At 40.9% G+C, this 18,100-nt stretch overlaps 1 long non-coding RNA gene across 1 annotated transcript; it reads right to left on the bottom strand.

Annotated features, from left to right (window-relative positions):
* Positions 1-9,175: 9,175 nt before the first annotated feature.
* Positions 9,176-15,184, bottom strand: LOC138107326 (uncharacterized). The gene is made up of 3 exons (XR_011149412.1): positions 15,049-15,184; positions 13,142-13,212; positions 9,176-12,949 (listed from the first exon to the last, which is right to left on the bottom strand). It is a non-coding gene; the product is annotated as an uncharacterized lncRNA (long non-coding RNA).
* Between the last annotated feature and the right edge of the window lie 2,916 nt (positions 15,185-18,100).

Raw genomic sequence — 18,100 nt, 5'->3', positions numbered from 1 at the left:
TGGCTGGCCCCAGGCCCAAGACAGCTCTGGCAAAGGCATTTTGCAGGGTGCTTTGCGCCAAGCACAAGTGAAACAAACCTAACACTCTTATGCAGGCAAAAAAAGGAGAAAGGAAGAAGTGGAATAACTGTGTGGGTGGAGTTTATATCATGTAAATAATTGGGAAATTATGAATTTACATTACTGAATTCTTTTTTTTCACTGGCCTGTTGTTTTATAGGTGAAACTCATATACAAGCAGACAAACAATACCATTTGTCAGATAAAAATCATTTGCATGCTGAACAGCTGGCTCTGGCTCTTTCTGTAGCATACTTTGTTCACTGACACACTGAATGCCCAAGAGACTTAAAAAATACCCCTGGCTCTATTAAGCTTAAAAAAACAGGACTTCATTTTAGAAAAAATTTGTTGAAATTTCCTAAAGGGATCCCTTTCTAATTTGTCCTTCTGTGTCATGTCCATAAAACTCAGTATACATTTCTGTCCTGGTTTCAGCAGGGACAGGGTTAATTTTTGTAGCAACCAGGAGGGGCACAGCCAGGACCCTGGGGTTATTGTACTTATGCCATGTGTTGTGGGGATGGAAGGGGTGTATTGTTCATCTTGTACATTCTGTCATTAGTATTGTTGTTGTTACTGCTCAATTTTCTTACTTCATCACAGTTTCTAGTAAAATGTTCTTATCTCAACCTGTGATCTTTACCTTTTTGTGCCTCCAGTTCTCCTCTCCATCCCAACACAGAGGGAGAGGAGAGGAATGAGTGAACAATGCCTGGGCTGAGGTGTTTCAGTAGGAACACTAAACTGGAGAATAGCATTCCTAAACCGTGACAGCTTCTCAGAGAAAGAGACTAAAGAGCTGCTTGTAGCAACCAAGTACTCCCCGAGAGATGCTAGTGCCTTTACACGTAACAGATGACACACGGAAACCAAAGAACAGAGCTGTGTCACCAGAGCTGCCTGGCACTCTGTGTACAGTACCCCACTGTCATCAGAAGCCAATATATCATATCTGTGAGAGTATTAAGGTTCAGGTTTAAAATGAGATGCAGTTTTGCACCTACACCTCCATTTGGAAACTTGGTTCAAAATCTCACTCCCCTGATGTAGTCCATCCAGAATCTATCTGTTCTGATTTTTATATTGAACTGTTTGACACCTTCCTCTTCATTTTAATCTTAAAAACTACTCCTTCACCTGTATTTACCTCCAGCTATAATAACAGAGAGCAATCACACCCTATGTCAGTCCTCAGTGTAAAGGAGCTAAGGTTTGGCTCAGGTACAAGAGCGAATGCAACCCATCATTCAGTGGTTAATAAAGATCCAGTCCACCTACATTCACTTACTGCATTTACAGTAGATAGGGTGAATAGGTATTTTCAGCCTGTAAAATTTTAATTATGAAACTAAAAGTACAAGCTATATAATCAGCTTTCAACATCATCTGACATTCCGGTTCTGCTTACATTGGTGTTCAGCTTCCAGTCATTAAAGGACAGATTTGCTCTTTAGTAAACAGAGCAAACAACTTTGCAAATTAAAATAATATCTGACCTGCCCTCAAGTATGTCTAAAGTGGGACAGATGTAATGGGATGTTCTCACCATTGCCTCACTGAAACATACCTGATCCTGGCATTTAGGACAAACCTTTCTTACAGTGATTAAACATACACTCTGGTCAGAGAAAAAACATTTGTTTTGAATTCAGAAACTAATCTCAGGCCCAACCAAAGTCCACAGCACAGTCATACCATCCAGGAGACAATTGTGGATAGCTGAATCTCGTCACCATACCGTGGAGTGAATCCTACCAGTGATAACATTTCAACACAGAGAACAAACCTCAGGGCCGCTCTGGCAGGTGTTTCTCTTTGACTCTGGCAGTTGCCCTTTCTGCCATGCAATAGAAATCTGGCAAGAAGACCCCATAGCTGTTGGACCCAGCAGCCAAAGCAGCTGCCAAGACAGGCTTTGGTGTTTGTGCTGCTAATAGCTTCTTTCCCTCCACCCTCCTCCCCTCAAAGCCTCCCCAGACAACATTCTTCTGGGATCTCTTACTGTGAGGGGTGCAGGTGCCGGTTTAGGCCAAAAATCCCTCTCCATCATATGTTCAGAAGCCAAAATGCTGAAATGAAAGTGTTTTATTTCCAGAAATAAGGGAAATAAACAGCTTCACAGCCTATGGTCATTTTCCTAAAACACTTGCAACATGAGCCAATAAGTTTAAGTATCAAAAATTCTAGGAATGGGCAGCTTTCAACTGTTGACCTCAGACATTATGCCAACTCATTGCCTCTCATCCTGCCCTATTTGACAGAAGGGCAGGATGAAAGTGTTGTGGCATAATACAGCATTCAGTTGACTTTCCTGGTCCCACCCATTGATGTTTTCCAGTTTCAGTCTCTAAGTCTCCCCAGTTTCCTGGAGAAGATGCATTAAAAAAAAATCTCCCTTCCTCTTGCTGGTTATACACACAAAAAAATTCTAGTGTAAGTGGGAAGGAATCATGAAGAGAATAAGGAATTTATTGCATGAAATGTTGCAAATATGACCCCTTGCTATTTGATAGTGTTGTCCACTGGAGAGCTGATTAAAATGTGAATTTTTGAAAATATTGCAAGAATACATTGAAGCTTTTAGTTCCCTAAACATTTTATTTATTTTTTTTATTTTATAGTTCACAAACATTTTATTTATTTTTTTAGTGGCTTACAGAACCAGGGATTGCATAAATCCTCCCTTAAATAAAGATTTCTGCTTTCCTGTGGGGCTGGTTAGGGGATACAATATTTAAATGGAACCATTTCTCCAATCTGGGGGGTAGAAGTTAATTTTGACCAAAACAGTATCAAGTTACTCCCATAAAGCACCCCTTCCACTTCAGATAAGACACTTACCTATCATCATCGAATACTTACTAAAACAAGGTATGTCAGAACAATTTTTTTAACACACATTACCAAAAAAAGGTACTCAGTTATTAATATCAAAGAGCTCCCTCAGTGCAGTGCATATTCTAATGCCTCTGGTATATGAGCCCTAGACCTACCCCACCCTACCTTAGACACCTCATGGAGGTACCCAGCAGACACAGAGCTCTGCTTAAGTCTTGCCCAGCTTTACACTTCCCTCATATAATCCCCTCTAGCAACATGAGTTGCTTCAATGAAGAGGTGATGCCAGAGGGTCACCCAGCTCCCAGGACCAGGCTGTGAAACTCATCCAGGCCTCCCTGAGACCCTCCAAGCATGACACACACTATATTCATCCAGGAGCTCTCAGGAGAAATCCTCATCTCTCAGAGAGCTGGAGACATGGGGCCAGCAAAGAGATTCCTGCTGAGCAGGGCTTTGTTGTATGTTATTTAAAAATTGTAAAATTATCCAGACAAGCTCAGAAAAAGTTTATTGAGTAGCTGTGCTATAAAGAGAGTCAGGGTGTGTGTATGCCCCACTGCCCCTGGTACCTCAGTTCAGTCTAAACTTAGGGTTGGAAGTAAGTAATGCTGATGCATGCTATGTAAAATAAATTCATCTGCATTCATGTCTAGCTCCTCTTTTTTTTTAATATGGCAGTATGCTTTGGTAAGTATTTACAACACTAACTTCTCATTAGATCCTTACTCTGCATATGCAAATCTAAAACCTCCTTAGGCTTCAAGTAAAAGAGATCAGTTTAGGTGCATCTTATTGTCAAAATGTAGTAGTAAGACTTGTCTACAAAGAAAAACAGCCTGAAATAATTATTCTGCAATAACTATTCCACACACAGCATTCCACCATTGCTATTTTATAATAGTACCCCTAGGGACACATGGCTGAGCTAAACCACAAAAAGGCACTCTTCAGGCAGAGTAAAATTGTCCCCCCCACAGCGAGTGTGGACTTGCTAACTCTGGCGAGCTCTTGGTTCACTCCCTAGTACACTTCCCATTTGAATCCACAGATGACTGATTTTTTAATTGTCTTCTGGATTTTCAATCTGAAAAAATTGATATCTAATGGAACCCTAGAAATTAGAATAAGACTTTCAGTAGCTGGCCATTCCAATCATGTTCCTGCCAATTATTCTCTGCCATACAGAAACTTAAATGTTTTGACCAGTTGAATTTTGGTGCTTGCAAAACAGAAAGTTCTGACCCTGCCCTTCAGAGTATAATCTACAACACAATAGAAATCATTATTAAGAAATTTGCTTGATAATCGTTCATAATTTGCCTCTGCTTGGTTTTGTCCCACTCCTTGCACTCTGTTTCCCTTAGGGAAGGATGCCTTTGCTATTTTTGCAGCATGTTGTTGACAATGAGGGATTTGTGGCTACACCTTTGAAAAAAAAATAAGCAAATGGTAGTAGTGGTGCCAAGGAGTTCTATCACCACCAAAATTTCATGAGAGACGGTTTGGATGTCTGAAAAAAGCAGCCATTGGAACCACTTGAAGAACAACAAACCCTTACAATCCCTCAGCTGGAACACTAAATCAGATGTGTTCATTAATGTAAGACAAGTGAAGTCAGGTTACCCAAACTGCCCTGTTGCTAAACATATGACACGTAAATAGCCTGTTGTTCCCTTGCCAGTACAATAAACTACCTCCTCCCCTACCTCTCCTTACGTAACCTTGTTAAATAAAGACTGAAGAACCCTGAACAGCACAAGTAAAAACAGGCCATGGATTTAAAAGAGGGGTGTGTGAATTGCTTCTGACAAACAGGTCTTCTTTTGCTGGAAGGGGACTCAGGGATTTCATTAAGGGAAAAAACCCAACACTTTTCATTCTGATTGTTTCAGAACTAGCATTTTCACCTCTAAGTGGAAAAATCCCAATAGAGAGGGTAAATTAAAAAGGCTAACAACAATCAAACAAGACATCCTGCAGTGTTTTTCAATACTAGATTTATTCTCTTTGGTTCTGAGAACATTGCATAACCCTTGTAATACTATAGCTTATTGCATTGCCTCGTCATACTGCGCGAACTTGTGCTGTGACACGTCCACCTGCAGATGCATCAGACACACTGGCAACACCTATGACACAATAAACCCGAACTATGTTAAATCAAGCTTGATGGGACATGTGGCATTCCCACCTACAGGACTGGAACCCCTCTGCTGTACGTACACAGTGGCCAGGCAGCCTCAGACTGCGCTGTACTACACGCTGTGGACCTGGGTGCCAGTGAAAAGATGAATTCAGGGAGGAGTCTCTATCGTTTGATATCCAAGTTGAAGGAGGAGTGAAAGGTCTTTGTTCCAGTTCCTGAATTACATTATTTTTAGACTTTGTTTTGCACAGCAGAACCCAAACTACACAAAACCCCAACTGTGCCCTCAAAAACTCATTCATTTTCCCACTATTAGTCACCTGTTTCTTAAGGAGGCTTTTAAATCTGCAGGACATTAGAATATCCTGTAGCATTTGTGAGCAATGCATAGATGTGAAGAAAAGCTGAGAACAGTTACCTTGGGGCTGAGAAAGGATTTCATAGTCATAATCAGCTCTAAAGTGCCAGTCTGAGTGAATGCCAGGAAAGAGAGCCAAAAGAGGTCTCCCTGCCTTTTCAGTCATCCCAGTTTTCCTGTTCTTGCCAGCTCTGTCACTTTCTCGACAACAACCCTTCTTGATTTGTCATTTTTTTCTGCCCTTCACTCCAATTCAGTTGATAGGATCTAATACATTTTAATAGGGTTCAAAGCGCAGCCACATTAATTCTGTAAATGACCCTAATAGCTTTCAAATGTTCATATCAATGCTTTTACATCTTTAGTAATAAGAATGTGGAAGTATTTGTAGTCTGTAAAATAACAGGGAAAATTGGCTTCAGACATAAGTTTTACTGCCAATAAAACTGTATATAACCATTCACCCATTTTTTAACCCAGATGAATTAGTAATATGAATTCTAAAAATAGTCTGAAAAAAAGCTTAGTTTTGTCCTCTTGCCACCTTTGTCTCAAAATAAGGTGAGGCTGAGAAATATGATATCTTCTAGTCTACTCAATCTCACTTTTCTGCTGTGGCTCCCTCACAGGGAAGAATCACATTCTTCCATTCTTTTCACCACTGCTTCTCAGCAAATCAGTTCCAAACCATCTAACATGATTATAAAAGCAGGAGGCCAATGGCTTTGAGTTTAATTTTCTTTCTGATTTTAGGAGGTAATAAGATTGTTTAGTAAGCAGATTCAAAGTTTTCATCATGACATTGCAACCTGATGGATTTTGTTTCTCATCTACTCTCAGAACTACTGAAATTGAACACTGATGGTAACGATTCAGAAGTGCTCATTCAATGCTCCCTCATATGTTTTAAAATATAGGATGAAAAAAACCCCTAACCTGAATACTTGGTATGTTTGAATCAGGGTTAGTGTTATTGTGAATAGTCAAATAAATCACTTGGAATTGTTTCTCTTTTCTGATAGGAGAAGAAGACAAATACTTCCAGCATGATCTTCATTGTGTACAAACATAGAAATTTAATTTTAAGATTATCCTTACTAGTAACTTTTGGCAGATATCAGTCCCTGCAGTCAATTGTCTCAGTGTACGTGTCATACTGATTTAAAAATCTTTCAGAAACTGATGTCTCTCTCTACAGAACTTACATGGGCCTCTTTACTGGAGGCTAAGAGGTCATATCAACCTACAATAAATTAGTAGAAACAAAAATGCAAATAATCAAAAGCTTCACCTCTACAAAGTGAAATGGTGTGGCTTCCAAAGGGACAAAAGGTCCTTGCACTGATTTAATAAATTCTACTAAATGGGTACTCTACATGTCTGTGTAAATTCCAGCCCCAGATTGTAAGTGCTTCCCACTGATTCAATACAATAGAAGATCAACATTGCTGAATTGAATCCATGCAAACGTCCAAATAAATATATAGGAAATGATTTTATGATTCTTTTCATTCAGCTCTTATTTAGAAATGTAGAAATTTCATGCTTCTCTTTGAAAATAGGATAGCAGTAAGGATAGGCCCAAATTGCAATCCAAATCTGATTTTCCCAAGCAAGTTTATTTTGGCTGCAATACATTGATTAGGTTCTTCCAGCTGAAGAAAAAAATAGTTGTTTCACAATGCACTAACTAAAACAGGAATCCAAGGCAATATTTTCTCATTTATCTGGTCATGGAAAATACTGACACTGGCTACCTCTAGCCAAGAAACATGCAAGCCTTTAGAAAAGCTCATTATTATTAGTGACACTGTGTTTTGAGGAGCTGAGATCCCCTGGATGGAGGAGTCCAGGACTCTTTTGAAAATAGGACATATCCACTGACTGGATTCTAATGAAACCTCCTTGGCATATGAATTTCCTCATATGGTTTTCTCATTTGGCAGAACAGCAAATCCACAGAAATTACTTTTCACTGAGATTAAACAAAATCCAAATGACAGTTCTATCCCATTTTATGTAAATAATATGTAAACATCGAAGAAAAACCATTTATGGGACATGTGCCACTTTGCTGCTTCTTCCCAAATGAGCCTTTGGACAACATGGTTATTAGAAGTATGAAGACAAGCAACATCTGCTTCCAAAGGATGAAGCCAGATCCTCTGCATGATCCTGTATTATACAAATCAAGGCATAATGTTGGAGAACTGAAAAACAGTTCTGTCTGTTAAAGGATTGGAGAGTTTTGATATACTTAGGCTAGTTGTTGTCTATAGATTTCCCATTGCTCATTTTCTTTTTTTAAAAAGTGAGAGCTACAATGTCCTTTCTTTCTTATCTTTCTTAAAAAATAACTTTTTTTCTCTTTTGAAAAAGAGAATTCACCATTGTTTTTCTAGCAGTACACCTGGAAGTGGTCCTCTCTCTGTGGGAGTGGGAGGGCTGCAGAAGCAATGAAAGCACCCGGAAGAGGCTAAAGGGAGGATTCACAGCAAGAGTTTCCATTTTGTTTCCTCTAACCAAGGCAAGAAAATCTGTTAATCTCTTTCATTGCTGGAGCTAAAAATCTCCCCCAACTCTAACATATCTCACCTGGCAGTAGGTCTCCTTTGCTGTTTCCCTTTCATTTCTATTTATTCAAGAAGAAAAATATCCCAAATTAGGGCAGGCCATCATCAACTCCAGTCAAATCATCTTGAGAGTGCAAAGTGTCTGTTACCAATCACAGCAAACAGTAAATACCTGCTCTGGAAAATGGGTGGTGGAAGATATAGTCTACCTTGCAGTACACAAATCAATTTTAAAGAGAGGTTTTACCTGAGAACTGCATTATCAAACCTTCTGTTCTTTCATGTGGACTCTCAGGGTTGCATCTCTTTTCCCCTAGGAATGGTTATACATGTTAAATGTAAACTTTATCTTAAACTTCCTTGTACAGGCATACAGACCTGGGAATCTTACTGTTCTCTAAAGTCTGATTTGTTTAAAATTAATTGTGAGACAATAGTATTTCTCTCTTGACATTTGTTTTCCTGTTAAAGATAATGTTGGAACCCGTGACATGACCACATCCAGCTGCACCAGACACATCAAAATCGGTGACAGGATGAAACCAAATTACTAGGCCTTTTTGTGGCTGGGGCACCATGTGATGCATCACAATGCAAGATGACAATTGAAACATTTTAAACTGTAGTTCAAACCACAGCAAAGAAAACCTCAGGACTCAAGATCAGAGACAGAGAGAAAGAGAGAGGTGTTTGCAAACTGTGAAAGAGGAAGGGATTTAGCTCTTTTCTTCTTCACAGGTTCACCATCTCTGACTTGCTGCCAATTGCCCAAAGGGCCTTGACAGCTGAAGGACATTATACAAATCTACAGCACTCAGGAATAGTGGAAGGAGAAAGGAAGCATTTAGGTCATATGTGCAAAAGATCTAAGCATTCCTATCTCCCTCTCTGCTGCATCCATGGGCAGAAATAATCAAGCACTAAATGGGCCATAAGGCTGGCAGGACCAGGAGAGCATGAGGCAATTATCACAGATGTGCGAGAGAGAGAGAAGCTTGCCAAGGTTTTATCACAACAGTCACCCATAAAGCAACTAAAAGAGCAAATTTTGAGAGTAGACTGTCTCTTTAAAGTAGACATATGTAGAATATCAGAGATGGAAAATGTTCTGTGCTTTGGGATAGTAACAGTAACAGTAAACCCAGTACAGCCATAGAAAAAATAGTCAAATAGCAAATGGTTTGCTAGGATGCTTTTCTGATTAACTATCCAGTGTGATGAGGCAATCCCTTTCCCAGGCTGTAACCTGATGTTTTTAAAAAAAAAAAAATTAAATAGCTTTCATTTCTTTTCAATGTGCAGGTCTAAAATTTTAATTTTTTATCAAAAATTGACGCAGTCAGAAAAATGCTGTTGTGCTCTCTGCATCTCTTTGATCCACAAGAGTAGTCATGGTCAATTTATATTTACAAAGTTGGGGGGTTTTAGGCCTCAATGCTGCAAAACCTTTCTGTTCTGAAAGTCAAACCCATGTTATTTCAAGTTGAAGAGTTATTGCCACCAGCAAAGACTCCATGGGAAGATTCTGTGCAGATTTTATGGCAAGTTCAAATTTTTTGTCCTTGTTTTCAAACTACACCATTGCTTAGCTGAATATTACCCTTGACTTAATCTTCTTCTGTGAAATGCTGTTTCTTCCATGTCAGTTCAGTGGTATCATCTTGACATATAAGAGCATCACTAAATATCCCTCAGGTTTCCCCCTTCACATCACAAATATTCTCTCATAATTTTTCACTGGTTTATGCCAAGAAATGTGCCCCACCTTTGAGTTCTACAAAGTATTCAATATTTATTTTCCCATTCTGCCTTCAGTTACAATTACTCAGATATTTTATATTTTAGGCATAGCCTAAATTTCATTTCAGTTAGTTTATTGTATAACTGTGATGAGTTTGGGACCTGGATTTTAAAGTTAGGCCTAGATTTCATGGAGTTCTTCCAATGCTGTAAAAGTCAGGAGATCTTTCATACCAATCATTTGCAGTTATGCAGCCCAAATGAAGGTGATGGGAGGAAAAGATAAAAGCTGGCAGAAATCACTCAAGAGTGAAGAATGTCTGCAAAGTACAGAGGTAGAGAAATAGAGTTTTCTGGTAGTTGCATTTCAGCCATCATTTTAAAATTAGTTTTAATTTTGCAACTACCTGTTTTAAGTATTCAGATATCTATGAACTATTATACAATTGCTCTGGAAAGAAACATCCTTTCAACAAGTTTGTTTCAGAGTGTTGCTTGCATGGGACTTTGCTTCGTTCCATCTCCGAAACAATTTATGATTGGTCCCATAGGCACAGGAGTCTGGGAGTTCTGGGCATACAACATTTGCTGTGAAAAGTCATATTTTTCCCCTTTTGCTCATCCTTAGAATGCATATCAGAGGTATTACCTCTTTGTGCAAGATGTTTGCGAGCAGTTTAAGCTGAAGAGGAGAAAGTGCGTCTTCCCACTCATTATGTGTAATTTTCTTTTGATTTGTTTTGATTCATCTTAATGGGGATGGAACACCATGTAGGTGTGGGCGTAGATGATGGGGTGGGTAAATTCTATGGGGAATGAGCTGACCAAGCAAGTTTGAAACTACCTCTCAAAATGACTCTTCATACAAACTTGAGGAGGCAATCAGACACTCGTTTTAGAATCCTTTGACAAATCCCTATGCTCTGCTTAACGAAGTTGTAAAAGCAAAGGATTGTGCTGCCAAAATTAAATGGCCATGTCAGCTCCTTCTGCACAGGAATTTGTTTTGTTACTATGTTTTTGTTACTATGAAGTGTGTTGTCAATAAAATCATGTGTCTTCTCACTCAGAAGACCACATACATGCATCATGTGTTTCTGCTCACATCTAATGCTATTGACCAACCTCAATGAGGCAGCCAGGGTTACCCTATGCTGGCCCAGAGCTCTTGAGATTGAGGGATGAGTAGCGAAAGGAAGGATAACTATTAAAGAGCAAATCTATGGGTGGAAGAGGGCTTTCATCCATCCCATCTGTTCATGGTACCATAAGGAACTCAGTTTAAAATCAACCAGCAGCTCTAACTCTTCCATAGTCCACACCATGATAACCCAGAAAAGAAAAGTTCAGGAAGACAACTTACAGGAAAATGCCTCAGCTAAATGTCTCTGTTGAAATCACACGGTCACAAAGCTGAAGGGACTGGAGAAATGAAAGGGGGGGGGGGCAGAAATTTTCTATAAGTAAGCAGGTATCTGACAGTTCCTGAATGTATCAAGTTGTCATAAGTTGACAGGTTGTCATAAGTCCTACAATCCCACCCAAACAGCAGAAGAAACCTGTGAAAATTCTGCAGAGGGAACTCAAGAGCTTCTTTCAGTGGAAGGAAACAATCTGGCCTATAATTAAGTTTTCATCTCCTATTATTTATCCAACATCATAGCATCTCATCCAACATCTACCTTGCCGACGCTGTTTATTTGGTTAGTTCATTATATTTCTCTATAATTTGTTGCAGTTGAGCTGAACACAATGGCTTAGAAAAACACCATTCCAAACACTTTCATCATCGCAACTTTCTAAATGTCCCAGCCCTACTTGTTGCCAAGCAGAGAAAGAAGCGTTGCCATTTCTGTCACACTCAACTGCCATCCTTTGCCCCTAAAAATTCACCCGCACTTGCTCTGGGACCTGCTATTTGTTCATCCTCCATCAGTCTTCAGACAAGGTGAATGTGGAGGGCAAAGGACAACCTAAGGAAATGCATAAATTTGAAATGTAAAACAGAAAGAGATGAGTGACAGAAAGATAGTGACCTGCATCTGACACACCCTGCTTTTCTAGATTGTAGTTTCACAGTATTCTTTGTAAGCTGTGTGTTGTTTTCTTGACTGGGACTGTGACCGTGTTTTGTGTGATGTGGTAATAAAGCTTCAGTTACAGCAGGTATAGAGACATTAAGCAAGACTGCAAAGGGTCTCTGATCAGTTACAATCAACAAAATTAGAATGAGTCTTGATTTACTGTGGATGAAACTGTGCCGGGACCTGCATCATGTATGTGCATCAGTTAGACATGCACAGACCTGTGACAGGCTTCTACACAGCAGTAAATACCATCCATAACAAATAAAACCAGGGAGACCTGGTAGTTCAGGTCCTGTGTGCTGTGTAGATGATTGGAGACAGCCATCTTGGTATGAAAAACAACAAAATAATGAAGATCAGCAGGTCTAATTCTGATTTCAATTATATTTATGTAACCCAGGAGTGACTCCACCAAGATGTGGAGCAGTAATGGTGGATACGCAGTGGCAGGCCAAGATTCTGTCTTAGGTAAATAGGCTTCGTCCATAGCACTGCCGAGGCATTGTAGACGATTCAGTAATCAGAGATGTGACGGCAGCGTGGCCATGTTCTAGCCAGAGGCTTCCAGAGTATGGCAGGGAATCTGCAGCTGCACAGGCTATGGAAGGAGATCCATATGTGTTTCGGAAGGAAGGAGCCAGAGCTTAAACCACCATATCTTCCTGGCTCTTGTCAGTGCTAGATGAAAGCTGGTTTCAGTACACCTCACATACTGCAATCCCAGCTCTGAGCACAGTGTGGGCATGGAGCTGGAGGCTGGCAGACATAAGCTGCACTTACTGTAAATCTTAGCAAAGAAATGCACTTTTTCAAGGTATGCTCCAGGTAATTCCCAGGAAATTTGAGGTATTGCAGATGAGACATCTTTCCACAGACACAGAAGGACTTTTTTTTCTTCTTTTTTTCCCTTTTCTCTGGCAATCAGATGAACTGAGGGATGGTTTTGATTCAGAATCTGGAGCAGATATGGGGAGGATTGATTCATGGTCCTTTTCTTTTTTTTTTCCACTTTTAATGGGCTGACAGACTCTGCTTCAGGCCTGTGTTCCAAAGACCTGATCCAAAACCCACTAAAGTCAATTCTTGTAGTAGAGTGCAGTGTGCTGCGAATTTGGCTGTAAAGTAGTACTCAACTACCATTCTGTAAAAAAACATGGAATATCAATTTTTCTTTTAATTACCACAACTATTAAACAATCTCTGGAAAACTACCATGCCTTCTTCCTGCCAAAGCTTCCTGTCCCCTGTTCTGTACCTTACTTTTCAGCAGTTTGGCACTCCCCACTCACAGATAACCTGGCATCTGTCCTTGCCCTGTGGCAGGAATACTTGCCTGGTCCCATGCTGTGCTCTTTGTCTCCTTTTTTCCCTTAGCACTGTTCCCAGACAAGTTCACGTGAGCCACTGAAAAGAAAAAGGTTGCACTATGTAACAGAAAAGAAAAATGTAAGCAACCAAGATGTTCCTGTGGCAGGAACATTTTCTCTCATCTTCTCCTCTTGCAAAAATCTTTGGCATTTTTATGCGCGCGCACACACACACACACCCTGCCCACGCTTTACTGTCCTCTCTGCTATAATGACTGTATAATACTGAAAACTCCTGAGGGCAGGGTCCTGCTGCATGGCTTGTTCTCAGAAGCGTCGTGCACGCCTGGACTGTTGTTTTAATGATCAAGGTAAGGCTACCAGTCAACATACCACACTGAATAGGCATCTGGTCTGTAGTCAGAGCTTCAAAAAGTCCTTTTGAAAATCCCACTTCATTAGAGCAGTAGAGGTGTTTGTGCCACTTAAGCTTGTAGCCTTAGAACAGTGCAAATAACAAGCTCTATCCGTTGAGCTTCTGAACTGAAAAAATTTGGGGTAGAAACATCACAATTTGAATAAAAATGGAATTAGAATAATCTAATTGGTCTTGCTGGAATGAAAACCTGTAAATGTCATTTCATTCAACAGGAAATGTTGCATTTGACTGAAAATTATGCATTCCACTTTGGGAAATTTTGAAAGATTCAGTGGAACTGAAGAGGCAGATCACAGAATCCTGGAATGGTTGAGGTTAGAAAGAACCTCTGGAGAGCATCTGGTTCACCCCACCCCTGCTCAAGCAGGGCCATTGAGAGCCAGTTGCCCAAGACCATGTCCAGGCAGCTTTTGAATACCAAAAAAGGATGGAAATTCAGCAACTTCTTTGGGAAACCTGTGCCAGTGGTCAGTCACCCTCACATTAAAAAATATTTCCTTATGTTCAGATTCATAAACATTTTACAAATGGATGTTTTGGTATCCTTCTCCATTAAAACACCAAGAGGCAAAAACTGAGAGGTAGGTTTTAATGTCCATCTCTCTCTCTCTCAGCAGTAATTAATCAAGCAGTCTGTGAGGATATCCTGAGACAGGATACTGCAGTCACTTTTTTTACTTTGCACTGTAACTTGGCCCTCACTAGAGCAACACTGAAGGCCATTCTCCATTTCCCAGCATGCTGGCTTCATTGGCATGGCTCTGAAGCCATTTCACTCCCCTGCTACATGACTGTGTAAGTACTCTAACATAAACAGAACAGCTCCTACAGGAGAAACACACCTCTGTGTATTTATAACCTCCTGGCTAACAGTGACTTGAGAGGTGGAATGTGTTAGTGCAGGTCTAAAGTCTCCACTGGTTCAAGGCAGAGATTTGCATGAGAGAACTTTAACCCAGGAGGTGTCTTGTAGGTATTTTGTGGAAGAGGCTGCTCTGTCTCCGCCTTTTGGAGCTATCCCATCCAGATAGTCATGGAGGAAGAGTGTGAAGAATGACTCCTGGCATGCTAGTTAAAACATTCTCCTGGAAGGTGTGACATGCAGGACACTCAACCCTTCTCCAATTAATGCTTAATTATTTACACAAAGAGGACAAGGTAAACAAGAATAAAAGCCTGGCCCTCAGCCTCTGTCTCCTGGATTAACTGAGAGGTTGCAGGTGAAGAGAAGGAGAGGTTGGAAGATCAGATCCCCCAGCCCACACCACCATCTCCCACAGATTATATTTCTTCCTGTAACTTGGCTAACCAGGGAAATCTTCCCCCATCAGCTCTGTGACCCCAGTCCTCTACTCCTGACACTATTCATGGGTGTCAACCTCAACCCACAAATAGTTTCATGCTGACAAAAAGTTGCCCAGTGTATTGAGTCTTCACCAGAGAAAATTCACCAGCTCTGCAGGACCATTCACAGCTGAACAGCCACCCACGCACCTCCATCTCTCGGATTTCCCTTCAGACTGCTGGAGCAGGCCAGGTAGCTTTATCTCCACACTCCTTTAAGGTGCTGCTGTCAGATCGCCAGGCATTTTGAGGTGCTTTGACTGCAGTGTCTAATTTACCTACTAAGTGTTTGCACAATGCCAAGCACAATGGGGTCCTGACTCTGGCAGGGGTGCCCAGACACTGCTATCATTAACTGTAATTACGGCTGATTACCCAAATCACAGTTCACGTCATGGGGCAGGCTCTTCCCGGTGCTCAGAGGCCGCAGGGCTCCACCTGAGCACCCAGGCAGGGCACCACACCCTGGGCGACCAGCCCTGCTCCCCATGGCAGGGGCAGCCGGAGGCTGGTGGGCAGCTGACAAGGTGGCCCCTGCTTTTGAGGGAGGAAGCAGAGGCTCAGGCCTTATCCTCTGCCTGGGGCCCTTGCATGTTTAATGGCACTTCTGCCAAAATATTCTGGCAGTCTTTCCCTCAGGGCTTGTTGGTAGCCAACAGAAGTCAAGTTGTCTGCCAGGACCTGTGCAATTAATTGCCCTGTGGCAACCAAGAGGCTGCTGCCAGTGTCTGCCAGTGTTGCCGTGTCTTCCCCAGTCAGAGGGCATCAGGGACTTGGGGGCTGTGTATGCACCACCTCTCAGGACAGGCTTACTAAAACAAAGAGAGAACTACGAAATGCTGGCTGCTTCCATCTACTAGGCCTTAATTTTGGCATATGCAAATTAGTAAGCACTGCATATTGGAGAAAGTATAGAGACTAAAATGATAGCTGCTAATTTTCACACACTTAATTAAATTGACTCTGATAATTACCACTCTGTATGCTTTAACTCTGTAAGAGCAACACATAGCCTGTGCACATATGGTAGCAAATATTTCAGAGACTGAGTCAGAAGGTGTACACCAAGATGTTCTACATATATTTATCAGGACTTCAAAATATGGTACTTTTCAAGGCACTCCATGCCCCTCGCTGGGATCTTCTTGTCCAATGTCATACACCTGGCATTTCTGGTCTTGTCTTTTCCACTGCATTAACAAGAAAGAAAATGAAATAGACAATATTGTCTAAAGTGAAGTCTAGGCTAGCAGATGTAACTCTCAAAAGTCATAGCTGTTATAGGCTGGGATGATTCTCTAAGCATCACTCAAATTACTTTACCCAGAAAGTCAAGCTTTATCTTCCAGGTGAAGAAACACCGGCAGATGGCAGATCTGGGAGAAGGACATGTTCTCTGCAAGGTTTAACATGGCAGATGAGCTTGAGAGAATCACGTACGACCTCATCTTTTCTTGGTCAATGAAAGTTCATCCCTCAAATTCCACTGTATCATTGCTGTTACTCTCATCTGTCAAGTGCAGGTATTTCAAAAGCCCTCAGTAATATTTTCCATTATGTTATCTAAGACTGCTGACATTCTGTCTTTTTTCAAAGTTAATTTTCTGAAATTTATATAAAATGGTGCTGTGTAATACTCTGGGCAGCAAACTGTAAAAACTGTAGCAAACCAAAGCTGCAAGTCTGTGATTTCAATTCTGGTAGTGGGATGATGTATTTTGCCCTTCCACAAGGGCTGATTAATTATGGTTGCTGTGGCACTGGGATGTACCCAGGACTTCTTCCAACTGAGACTAGAGTGTTTTTAAAATAAAAATTGCATAAAAGCACAATAGCAGTGAAGATTTGAAATTTTAGAACTCAGCAAAAACATTTTGACCTCCTTCCATGAGATTTTTCTATCTCCTTTTACCAATCTAAAATATTTTGCTGATATTGTGTATTTAGAATAACTCACTTCCGAATATATGCCATGAATTTCTTTTACACTTGCCTCACAGACTTTCAGCTCACAACAAGACCAGGTCGTTGGGCTTTTCTTTCATGTATCCATCTAAGCAACTATTTAAGTCCTACCAAGGTTGTTGGGGTCCCTTCCCCCCTGCCATGTGGTCCTGGGAGAGGGGCCCTGGGTGGGAGGCACGGGGTTTCCCTGCCCCTGGTCAGCCTCGTTCCCCATTGGTTGTTTTGTGTTCCCCTGCGCGGGCAAGGACCCTCGGGTCCCGTGATTGCCTCAGTTCCTCGGCAGAGCCCCGGCCATGCGGCTGGAGAAATAAACATCTCTGAAACATCTATCAAGAATCAGTCCATAGATATTTCTTTTCCACAGGCCTCGTTGTCTGATACACCTGTTGCAGTATCCCCACTGTAACACAAGGTTGTTCGCAAATACTTGCTATATTTCATATACTTACTTTGTACAGATAACACTGAACAGGCAATTTCCCTTTAAATGGTTTTGGATAATTTTTTAATCAGAAAAATATTTATTTTAAGCTTCTTTGAATAGAAGAATTTGCCTGCTGAAGAAGTAGACCATTCAAAGTTGACAAGAGCCTTCCATTTTAATACGTATAAAGAGGCATTCGTTTTTCACTTAGAAATTGCTCTCAATGTAGAATTTTACACTTAAGAATGAAGTTTAAAGTAGATAAATTTGAAGTAATCTTTTAAACTTAATTTTAATGAAATGTCTATCTTGCTTGATGAAATATTTTGCCGTGATGCATGTTTTCCTCATTAGTCTCCTGAGTTTCCATCCAAGAGGACATCCTTTTTGTCATGCATTAAGCAAGGAAAAAATATTGAAATTTCAAAAACTCTCTGTGGGCAGGAAACCTATTTCTCATTTTCCTCAGCTGCTAAATATTTTGTTAGCCTAGGAGGGGGCAGTGATGTACATAGGTGGCATTCCTGTGGCAGACTCGAGAGAGCAGCTGACTTTTGCAAGCTTTGCTATGTAGACCCAGACCTGAAACCTCCACTGGGCTCAGCCCCTCCATGCAATGGGTTGGGGTTAGCCACAGGGAGCAGAGGCTTTGCAGAAGTGGGGACTGTGGTCTCTGGGTGGTACCCAGGGACGTGGCTTACGGCATATGAATCACTCAAACCTTTCTTCCAGTTCTTTAGGCAAAAAAGGCAGAGTCCTCCTGAACATGACAAAATGTTGACAGATGAAATGTAGATTTCATGACAGAATTTA

The sequence above is a fragment of the Aphelocoma coerulescens genome, chromosome 3 (genome assembly GCF_041296385.1).
Source record: "Aphelocoma coerulescens isolate FSJ_1873_10779 chromosome 3, UR_Acoe_1.0, whole genome shotgun sequence".
Classification (NCBI taxonomy): Eukaryota; Metazoa; Chordata; class Aves; order Passeriformes; family Corvidae; genus Aphelocoma; species Aphelocoma coerulescens.
The sequence above is the reverse complement of the archived record's forward strand: the minus strand, read 5'-3'. Positions and strand labels throughout refer to the sequence as shown.